Here is a 12,108-nt window from a genome sequence, read left to right on the forward strand (position 1 = left end):
CGGCCACATTTTATACACATGGTTCAAAACTCCGCAACCTTTCATGGGCTTGTGGACGAGGATCCCCATCTACATATTTCTAATTTCTTACAAATATGTGATACCTTTCGGATCAATGGAGCATCAAATGACGCCATCTGCCTTCGAATGTTTCCATTTTCGCTAAAAGACCGAGCAAAAGCTTGGCTCAACGCCCTCCCAGTTGGTTCAGTAAACACCTGGGACGAACTAGCCCAAAAAATTCTATATAAGTATTTCCCTCCTGCTAAAACGGCTAAATTAATGACTGAAATTAATACTTATTCACAAGAGGATGGGGAATCCTTATATGAAACTTGGGAAAGGTTCAAGGAGTTATTACGAAAGTGTCCCCATCACGCTCTTGCGGTATGGCACCAAGTATCCACCTTCTATAATGGGTTGTTGCCACACATAAGACAAACACTTGACTCTAGCTCCGGGGGACTTTTAGGTAATCGCCGCCCACATGAAGTACAATCAAATCGAGGAAATTGCTCAAACCAATTTTCAGTGGCACACTCCCAGAGGCAATAAGTCTATTGTCCCGGGCGCCCATAAGGTAGATGAAAGCACTTCTTTACAAGCCCAAATCGAGGCCCTTTCTTCAAAAATAAAAAGTTAGAAATGACAAAAACATCTCGGTTATGGCTTGTGAAGGGTGTGGTGGGCCACACGAAAATTGGAGTTGTATGAAAGAAACAAATGATCAATCTGAGTCGGTAAACTACATTGATAACAGACCTAGGCCGTCGGGTCCTCCAACGTTTACCTACAACCAAGGATGGCGTAACCACCCTAATCTTGGTTGGAGAGAACCCGGCAATAGTAGTAACCAACAAAGTCTAAATCAACGAACAAACTTTCAACAACCAAGAAATGAGTCACAAAATTTCCCTCAACAAGAAGGTGGACGAGAAAGGCTTGAAGATACTATATCTCGCCTCATCTTTGACACTGAAAAGAAAAACTCGGACCGGTTTCAACAATCGGAATCAAATTTTAGAAATCAACAAGCTAGTATACAAAACATCGAAAAACAAATAAATCAACTAGCTCAAAATTTCTCCGAGAGGCCACAAGACGCGTTACCAAGTTATACCGAAACAAACCCAAAAGCACAAGTTCATCTCATACCATTAAGAAACCGTACCGTGGGTCCCGCGGAAGCTCCGCCACCACCAACTAAGGAAAGCACACCACCGCACCAACAAGAGAAGGCTTCTACTCTACTTCAAGAGCCCACCAAGGCTCCTCCAGTTCCGTACCCCGGTGTCACACCCCCAAAAATCCACACGCGGAGTACTACCGCTTGGAGGCGTGACTAACCAGGATCAAGCCACCAATCATATTGAACAATAGTAAATGTAATTCAACCAAACAATATGAAAGGTGTTCCAAAAAAATTATAGTTTCAATGTTTAGCGGAAGCATAAATGTAAAACCCAACATAAGTAATAAGTTTGAAGTGTCATAATTGTTTAACATGGCATCCACGATCCATGTCCACAACGACCGAGCCTCCCAGTGCAAGCTCCATGAGTACCTATTAACCTGCAAGGCATGTAACAACGAGTCAACAACAAAGTTGAGCGAGTTCACAGTTGGTTGTTTAGTTTCAGTATTCGTTTCGTAATTCACATGTTCGTTTTGTAAACCATGTATCGTATTTATTTGTATCGCGGCCCTCCAGGCATGTTTGCGAAGATTAGTGGGGGTTTCCCATGTATTCTAGACTAGTTGTATTTGTATTGCGGCCCTCCAGGCATGTTTGCGAAGATTAGTATTCGTATCGCGGCCCTACAGGCATGTGTGCGAAGATTAGTATTCGTATCGCGGCCTTCCAGGCATGTGTGCGAAGATTAGTGGGGGCTTCCCATGTATTACTAGTCTAGCTGTATCTATAAGTGACCTTCCCCTCAAGAGGTCAGTGGTACGTATTCCAGTAACGATGAAAGTACAAGTAATCATTCAATCCCATTCCCAACCCCGGGAATCCCATGCCTTGGTAAGAGTGTGAACTCACCTTGGTTTGCTCGGCAGATACACAAAAGGTCAATTGAACTGCTAATGGTCAACCACGTCCTAACATGGTTACCATACAAGTCAGGTCTAGGGTTGATGTATGCACAAATATGTTCTACACGTATTGTATACAAGTATTGATCATGGCAGTTCACAGTAACAGTGCAAGTATACAAGGTCAACAGTTTTATTCACGTAGTCAAACAAAGCCCAATTGTATGGTCCAGTAACACTGTACAAGCCCAAACAGAATGTATAGTCATATGGTCTCGAGTCAAGACTAGAGATCTCGAGTCGAGACGGTGTGGTCTCGTGTGAAGTCTAGGTGTTCTCGAGTCGTAACTAGAGGTCTTGAGTTATGCATTTATCACTCGAGAGTGGGTGTTCTCGGGTCGGGTCTCGAGTCGCAATAAGACTCGCAACTACGGTCTTGGGTCTCGAGTCTTGCTTGTGTGTTGGTACGGTGTGGTCTCGAGTCGGAACTTTGAGGTTTCGACTCGCAGCCTTAGTCGAGACCGAGAGATGTAACCGATTTCCTGATTTCCTTAATTTGCAGCTCATTAATTCCGTAAAAACAGCAAATAACTTTGGCAGTTTCGCAAATCAGATTAAACAACAATTTTAACAGAAATCATGAATATTCAGCAACTCTAACCATGATCTAAGCAAGAACAATCAATCAATCATCATACGGAACATACAATCGGATCATTAAACTAGCGGATTCTAGACTAACATGCACCCTAGTTCATGTGTACATCGAATCATTCAAGATAGCAAATCACTTATCCGGATCATCATCATAAATCTGTTAACATGTTTTCAATCCATTCGATTTATATGAACACTATCCAATATAGATATGAGCTGATTACAAGAACATCAACATCAACATTAACAGTTTATAACACCATCAATCGTATTTCATCCCTTAATTCATCATGTAGAGCATATATATCAGAATATCATGTATAATACAACCAACAACAAACACTAACCGGATTAGAGGATGAAACAAGAGTTAATACGAAAGCTTCAAGGGATGGGGGTGGGGTCGCCGGTTTCGAGAGAGGAAGAGAGAAAGGTGTAGGGTTTGTGTGTGTGTTTCTGGTTTTGCAAATTATGAAAATCAAATTCCCATATTGGATTATGTGTCTGCGCAAAGGGGAAGTGGGTCGAACCCTCTAATGGGTTGCCCTCCTTGATCTCGAGTTCAATCATAGTGCTTACGAGTGGGGGTTGGGCCGAGAGAAAGGTGTGCGGCAAGAAATAAAGTGTGCGGCCGATACATGATAACACGTAACATAATAAAACTCATAACATTCAATGCAATCATACATATCAACTAGTCACGTAATGTTCACACAAGTTTCAATAAGCACAAAGATAAGTTCTGAAATACGAGTTGTCACATTATCCCCAAGTTGAAAGAAATTTCGTCCCGAAATTTGGTACGTACTCACTGAGGAAGCTAGTTAAGTTGCATGGTTTTCCTGGTTTTCCTGGGGTGTCACGTTTTTCCCTCGTTGGTTTGGAATTTCGTCCCGAAATTCTTCAGTAGCTTCAGTCTTAGTAGTGGTTGTACTGTTTGCGAACAGTTGGGGATACTTTTGCTTCACTTGATCTTCATGTTCCCAGGTGAACTCTGGGCTACGACGGGAGTTCCAACGAACTCGATGTGACAACTCGAATTTCCAGGATTTCTATTTTGCATTTATTGCACGTTCATTGTTCGTGTGGTTAATTATTTGCACAATTGATTGCTATAGAATGGTATACGTTTTGATGCAATAAATCGTATTGTGTGATTGTGCATGGTTGTTTGATTAATTGTGATAGACTTGTCAATTATGTGAACTTGGTGGTGAAACTGTGAAATGCTTGTAAGATGGTATGCTTGTGTAAAATATAATTATTCAGGGTGTATTGAGTAATTAGTGAAAACTTAATTATACTTAACCCTAATCCTTCACTAAACCACACACACAAAAATCCAAGCACGTAGTTCACAATTCTCTGGCAATCATCACCAAATCATTGGCAAGACATCACAAGTTTGATTCCTCTCTTTCTCTAGGATCAACACAAGGTAATTGTTAATGATTGTTTGTTGATCATTTGATTGATATCAATTCTTGATTCTTGTAATTCTTGCAAACCCTAGTTCTTCATGTGATAGGCTGTGATTTTGATTTGATTTTGGATTTATCGATGATGATGATTAGTTGTATGATTGATAGATGGTTCCTGTAATGATTTTAGGTTGATTATTGTTGATCATAAGTAGATTGATTATGATTCTGCCGTCACTGTGTATGATATTAGGTTTAGAACCTAAGAAAAACGTAACTGTTATGATGCAAAATCGAATGATTGAATTGTGACTCAGAGTTTTGTGACTAGTATAATGGCCCGAGTTTTAACCATGGATGCTTGTCCGACTTTTGTCCTTGTGATGAAGTCCGAGCTTTAACCCCACTCTCATATCCCGAGTTCTTTGTAAATGAAAGTGGTCCGAGCTTTAACCATTTGAGTGGTCCGATGTTAATGGGAAGTAGATGTCCGAATTATATAAGAAGCATGATGTCCGAGTTTTTTTTAAAACTCACAAAAGGTCCGAGTTTTTTTTATATAGAAGGGTGGTCCGAGTTTAACACCCCTTGGTCCGAGTTTGGCTTAAAAGCCTTGAGTCCGAATTTGTGAGCCTAACCCCTTGTCCGACTTTCTTTAATCAAAGGGGGTCCGACCTTTGATTAGTGGGGTTGTCCGAGTTTTGTAATGGGGAGCCATGTCCGACCTTTTAATTCATCAAGGTCCGAGTTTCTTCAATGGATCTCTTGGTCCGAGTTTTAACATCCCCACACCATATCCGACTTTTAACCCCATACCCCCTAGTCCGAATTTCATATGTGGAAGTTATGTTGTCCAAGTTTTGAAACCCCCATGTGCTATCCGACTTTTAAACAGGGGAAACCCCCCCCCCCCCCCACACACACACACTTGCCTGAGTTTTGGAATGGCAGGGCCCTGTCTATTGTTGTGTGATGTTCAATTTGGAAACAATGAACTGCATGATTGATAATGATTAATCTGTTAAGCTGTGTATGACACTCTGTTGAATCCTTGACTTCGTTAAACTTGTGAAGTTTAATAACGCTGCTAATATACTGGGTAACTTAACGGTGACAATTAGATTAACATCCATGTTAGACTGAAATGTGAAAGCAAAGGCGTGACGCATGAATTATGTGAATACGATGAACTGATTACATGATGTAGGATTCTATATGTGTATAATCGTATGATACTGAATGCAACTGTATGATTCTACATGCGTGAACATTCTATGTGATATCATCATGTGCACAATAAGCCCACAAAACACATTTGCTTGAATGTCAATGATTTGTAAACCCAAATTTGATGCAAACACTTACATCGAATCATGTGCAATATATCCTAGGTCGTGTGTAACGGACTTAGACGATTAATAAACCCTAGAAGCAATAACATACCGAGCAAACCAAGGTGAGTTCACACAGCCAAGGCATGGGGTTCCCAGGGTGGGAATGGGATTGGATTACTTTATTGTACATACTCAGTTGATTGAACCTAACGATAGAACTACGACTAGACTAGTAACACTTATTGAACTGATCTTCGCACACCTGCCAAGGGTTAGCCGCGATATTAGACTGACTTCGCACATCTGCCTTTGGAAGGCCGCGAACTGAAATTTACTAATCTTCGCACACCTGCCTGGGAGGCCGCGATACAGATAAACCTAGTCTAGAATACTCGGGATGAACATCCCCTAATATCTTCGCATACCTGCCTGGAAGGCCGCGATGGAAACTAATACGATACATGACATAACGAACGAACATACTACTACTCACACTATACTATTACTGAACTGTTAACTGTGAACTCGCTCAACTAGTTGTTGACTCTCTGCTGCATGCCTTGCAGGACATTAGGTACATATGGAGCTTGCACAGGGAGGAGCAGGTCGTTGTGGAGCTTGGATCGTGGATGTTATGTTACACTTACAACACTTGAACTATTTACATACATTGGATTCTCATTGTTACGCTTCCCCTACTTAAACTATGTTTTGTTGGAACATCAATCGTATTGAATGATTGGTTTACATTTATTATACTTGACATTAATTACATGTTCGATATGATTGGTGGCTTGATTCTGGTCAGTCATGCTCCCAAGCGGTGATACTCCGCGTGTGGATTTTGGGGGTGTGACAGATTGGTATCAGAGCCATTGGTTATAGAGAACTTGGTTTTAATATGGGGAAAACGTTTTTATTAAAACCAGACTATAACCAGAACAGTGCTCTCAACGATCCACAACGACGCTTCGCTCCACGTGAAAGACGCAACATCCTAGGTAATAAGGTTTATGTTTATTGCCTACATGCTAGAATTACATAGAACTTTGCTCGTAGTATGCTTACATTACTCTGCTCACTACTTGTTACTGCTTGAGAACACCTATGAGCCTACACTTTTCTGTCATCGCACTACTCGCGAACCATTCATACTTATGCTACCTTTACTGTTCGATCATGTCTGGACGTGTTGACATGACTCAAGCCTAGTTGACGGCTCTCATTAACGAACAAGTTGCTGCGGCGCTTGCAGCCGCACAAGAAGGAGGTATAACATGCTATTCCAGACCTATCCTAGGATGTTAGATCCTACTCTCGTGACCCAAATCTCGCGCTTGACCTTGACCTATCTTTCTCGCGCAACGGGTCGGAACGCACAGCAACCTGTCTGCACATTCAAGAACTTCATGGACTGTCGTCCAAGCACATTCAGTGGTACAGAAGGAGCAGTGGGACTACTCCATTGGTTTGGGAAGCTCAAGTCAGTATTCGAGATGTGTGAATGCCCTGAGGCTCGCAGGGTCAAGTACGCCACTGGCACTTTGGAAGGAATCGCGCTAACCAGGTGGAACGCGCAAGTACAGATACTAGGGTTGGCAGCTGCTAACGCCACCCCTTGGAACGATTTTAAGGAACTCATTAAAAAGGAAATACTGCACACGTGATGACATCCACAAGTTGGAAGTGGAGCTTTACCATTTGAAAATGACGGGGTTAGGAAATTGATGCTTATACGGAACGGCCGAACGAATTGGCCATCCTGTCTCCAACCATGGTGGACCTTCCAAGCAAGCGTATCGAATGGTACCTCAAGGGTCTAGCATCAGAAGTTCAGAGCCATGCTGCATCGGCTATCCTCGACAATAACCTAGACATTCAGCGTCTTGCTCATCACCTCATGGATCAAGCAGTGGAACAGAACAGGCTGCCTAGTTGTATCAGCGCTATTACTACCGCTATCACTTCTGCTACTCCCGCTACTCCTAGTGACAACAAGCGGGAAAGGGATGGGTATTCCAGCAAGGGTTCAGCTACCGTTCGGTCTCAAGCACAGCAGCAGTGCAAGAATGGTGATCACCAGAGCCGAGTCAGCCAACTTCTGGTGGTCAGGGGCAGGGTGGATATCGGGGAACTCACCCAATGTGTAACTAATGCAACAGACACCACGGTGGTTAGTGCAACGAGGGACGTAGCCAGAGGTGTCTCAAGATGGGCCATGAAGCTAAGGATTCAGGAGTCCACGGCCTGCAAATCGGAATCGCCAGCAGCAACAGCAAGCAGAAATCCTATGCAAAGAAAAGATTGTTCGCATTCCTCGTTCTGGCCAGGAACATCTCGAAGTTCAAAGAGACAAGTGTGGTGCTGTGGTTGGCATCACCTCTTTCTTGAAGGCTCATAAATGTTTACGGAAGAGTCACACCGCAATTTTGGCTCTCGTTACTGACACATCAGCGAAAGAAAGGAAGTTGGAAGGCCATCCAGTTGTACGCGACTTTCCTCAGGTGTTTCCTAAAGATTTACCTGGCCTACCGCCTCATCGTCAGGCCGAATTTCAAATCGAGCTCGCTCCAGGAGCAGCACCCATAGCTCGAGCACCGTATCGCTTAGCTCCATCAGAATCGGAAGAACCATCGACGCAGCTACAAGAACTCTTGGATAAGGGATTTATCCGACCTATCTCTTCGCCTTGGGGAGCTACGAGAACTATTGGATACCAATTATCGGTGAAAAAGAAGGATGGCACCTTCAGGATGTGAGATTGATTACCGTGAACGAAACAAGGTCACAGTAAAGAACCGTTATCCTCTTCCACGCATTGACGACTTATTCGACCAGTTGCAAGGGTCTAGTTACTACTCCAAGGTTGATCTAAGGTCTGGTTATCATCAGCTGATAGTCCGGGATGAGGACGTTTCCAAGACAGCATTCAGAACTCGCTGCGGCCACTACGAGTTTCTTGTCATGCCATTCGGGCTTACGAACGCGCCTGCAGTCTTCATAGATCTTATAAACAGGGTGTGCAAACCCTACCTTGACAAGTTCGTCATTGTCTTCATCGACGACATTCTGATCTACTCCAAGAGTCAGGAGGAGCACGAGCAGCACTTACGCCTTGTCTTGGAACTTCTTCGAAAGGAGCAACTGTACGCAAAGTTTTCTAAATGCGACTTCTGGCTTCGTGAAGTCCACTTCTTAGGCCATGTGGTGAACAGGGATGGGATTCATGTCGATCCATCCAAGGTAGATTCGATACGGAACTGGCCTGCACCGCGTACACCGACGGAAATACGCCAATTCTTGGGTTTGGCGGGGTATTACAGACGATTCATTAAAGACTTTTCGAAGATTGCTCAGCCACTTACACTACTGACACAGAAGGGTGTCACCTACCGTTGGGGAGATCCCCAGGAAACCGATTTCCAGTACTTAAAGGATAGGCTTTGCAACGCGCCTATTCTCTCACTACCAGAGGGCGCAGACGATTTTGTAGTATATTGTGACGCATCGATACAGGGGCTTGGTTGTGTATTGATGCAGCGGGATAAAGTTATTGCCTACGCTTCGCGGCAACTCAAGATTCATGAACGGAACTACACGACGCACGATTTAGAGCTGGAAGCTGTTGTTTTCGCGCTTAAGATATGGCGGCACTACCTGTACGGTACCAGGTGCACGATTTACACCGATCACAGGAGTCTCGAGCATATTCTTAAGCAGAAGGATTTGAATATGCGTCAACGACGATGGGTCGAACTGCTTAACGACTACGAATGCGCCATCAAGTATCATCCAGGCAAGGCCAATGTTGTGGCCGACGCCCTCAGTCGAAAGGACACCCTACCTAAGCGCGTGCGAGCGCTACAGCTTACTATTCAGTCCAGTCTTCCTGCACAGATACGAGCTGCTCAGATAGAAGCATTGAAACTTGAAAGCGTCATGGCTGAAGCCTTACGCGGTTCAAGGCAACAAATGGAACAAAAGGAAGACGGCGCCTACTATTTAACGGGGCGTATTTGGGTCCCACTTTATGGCGGTTTACGAGAGCTTGTGATGGACGAAGCACACAAGTCTCGCTACTCGGTACATCCAGGGTCGGATAAAATGTACCACGACATCAGAACTACTTATTGGTGGCCTAGTATGAAGGCCCACATCGCTACCTATGTTGGCAAGTGTTTGACCTGTGCGAGAGTCAAGGTTGAATATCAGAATCCCGCAGGCCTACTTCAACAACCCAGGATACCACAGTGGAAATGGGAAGAGATTTCCATGGATTTTGTTACATGCCTACCCAGATCCCAGCGTGGGAATGATACCATATGGGTGATCGTGGATCGACTCACCAAGTCTGCACACTTCCTGGCTATTAAGGAAACGGACAAGTTCTCCACTCTCGCAGACATCTATCTTAAAGAAGTTGTTTCGAGGCACGGGGTGCCCACCTCCATTATTTCGGATCGGGATGCACGATTCACGTCAGAGTTATGGCAAGCGATGCACAAATCTTTCGGCTCACGATTAGACATGAGCACAGCATATCATCCTCAGACGAATGGGCAGTCTGAGCGAACAATCCAAACTCTTGAAGACATGCTTCGGGCATGTGTTATCGATTTCGGCAACGGCTGGGAAAAACATCTTCCGTTAGAGGAGTTTTCGTATAATAACAGTTATCACACCAGCATACAAGCCGCTCCATTCGAGGCATTGTACGGACGTAAATGCCGGTCACCTCTCTGTTGGGCAGAGGTGGGGGATAGTCAGATCACGGGTCCAGAGATCGTAGTGGACGCCACAGAAAAGATTGCACAAATACGACAACGCGTGGTGGCATCACGCGACCGTCAGAAAGCCTACGCGGATAAGCGTAGGAAGCCATTGGAATTTCAGGTCGGGGACCGGGTTTTACTTAAAGTCTCACCCTGGAAGGGTGTGGTTCGATTTGGTAAACGAGGCAAACTCAATCCACGGTATGTTGGACCGTTCGAAATCACTGAAAGAATAGGCCCAGTAGCCTACAGACTGAACCTACCAACTGAACTCGGTGCAGTTCACAATGTATTTCACGTGTCGAATCTGAAGAAGTGCCTGTCAGATGAGACCCTCATAATTCCTTTTAAGGAACTCACTATCGACGAGCGGTTGCAGTTCGGCGAGGAACCAGTTGAAATCACGGACCGGGATATTAAGGTCCTCAAACACAAGAGAATCCCTCTTGTCCGAGTTCGTTGGAACTCCAAACGTGGCCCAGAGTACACCTGGGAACGCGAAGACCAGATGACAGAAAAGTACCCCCAATTATTCGAAACCAATGCAACCACTACTGAGGCTGAAGCTACTACTACTGAATTTCGGGACGAAATTCCAAGTCAACGGGGGGATGATGTGACACCCCAGGAAAACCAGTGAACAATACAACTTACCTAGCTTCCTCAGTGAGTGCGTATCAAATTTCGGGACGAAATTTCTTTTAAGTTGGGGATAATGTGATAACTCGAATTTCCAAGATTTCTATTTCGCATTTATTGCACGTTCATTGTTCGTGTGGTTAATTATTTGCACAATTGATTGTTATAGAATGGTATACGTTTTTATGCAATAAATCGTATTGTGTGATTGTGCATGGTTGTTTGATTAATTGTGATAGACTTGTCAATTATGTGAACTTGGTGGTGAAACTGTGAAATGCTTGTAAGATGGTATGCTTGTGTAAAATATAATTATTCAGGGTGTATTGAGTAATTAGTGAAAACTTAATTATACTTAACCCTAATCCTTCACTAAACCACACACACAAAAATCCAAGCACGTAGTTCACAATTCTCTGGCAATCATCACCAAATCATTGGCAAGACATCACAAGTTTGATTCCTCTCTTTCTCTAGGATCAACACAAGGTAATTGTTAATGATTGTTTGTTGATCATTTGATTGATATCAATTCTTGATTCTTGTAATTCTTGCAAACCCTAGTTCTTCATGTGATAGGCTGTGATTTTGATTTGATTCTGGATTTATCGATGATGATGATTAGTTGTATGATTGATAGATGGTTCCTGTAATGATTATAGGTTGATTATTGTTGGTCATAAGTAGATTGATTATGATTCTGCCGTCACTGTGTATGATATTAGGGTTAGAACCTAAGAAAAACGTAACTATTATGATGCAAAATCGAATGATTGAATTGTGACTCAGAGTTTTGTGACTAGTATAATGGCCCGAGTTTTAACCATGGATGCTTGTCCGACTTTTGTCCTTGTGATGAAGTCCGAGCTTTAACCCCACTCTCATATCCCGAGTTCTTTGTAAATGAAAGTGGTCCGAGCTTTAACCATTTGAGTGGTCCGATGTTAATGGGAAGTAGATGTCCGAATTATATAACAAGCATGATGTCCGAGTTTTTTTTAAAACTCACAAAAGGTCCGAGTTTTTTTTATATAGAAGGGTGGTCCGAGTTTAACACCCCTTGGTCCGAGTTTGGCTTAAAAGCCTTGAGTCCGAATTTGTGAGCCTAACCCCTTGTCTGACTTTCTTTAATCAAAGGGGGTCCGACCTTTGATTAGTGGGGTTGTCCGAGTTTTGTAATGGGGAGCCATGTCCGACCTTTTAATTCATCAAGGTCCGAGTTTCTTCAATGGATCTCTTGGCCCGAGT

At 43.5% G+C, this 12,108-nt stretch overlaps 1 non-coding gene across 1 annotated transcript; it reads right to left on the reverse strand.

The window, feature by feature from the left end:
- Positions 1 to 276: 276 nt before the first annotated feature.
- On the reverse strand, positions 277 to 383 carry LOC118482305. The gene has a single exon (XR_004868348.1). It is a non-coding gene; the product is annotated as a small nucleolar RNA R71 (small nucleolar RNA).
- Positions 384 to 12,108: the final 11,725 nt, after the last annotated feature.

The sequence above is a fragment of the Helianthus annuus genome, chromosome 9 (assembly GCF_002127325.2).
Source record: "Helianthus annuus cultivar XRQ/B chromosome 9, HanXRQr2.0-SUNRISE, whole genome shotgun sequence".
NCBI lineage: Eukaryota > Viridiplantae > Streptophyta > Magnoliopsida > Asterales > Asteraceae > Helianthus > Helianthus annuus.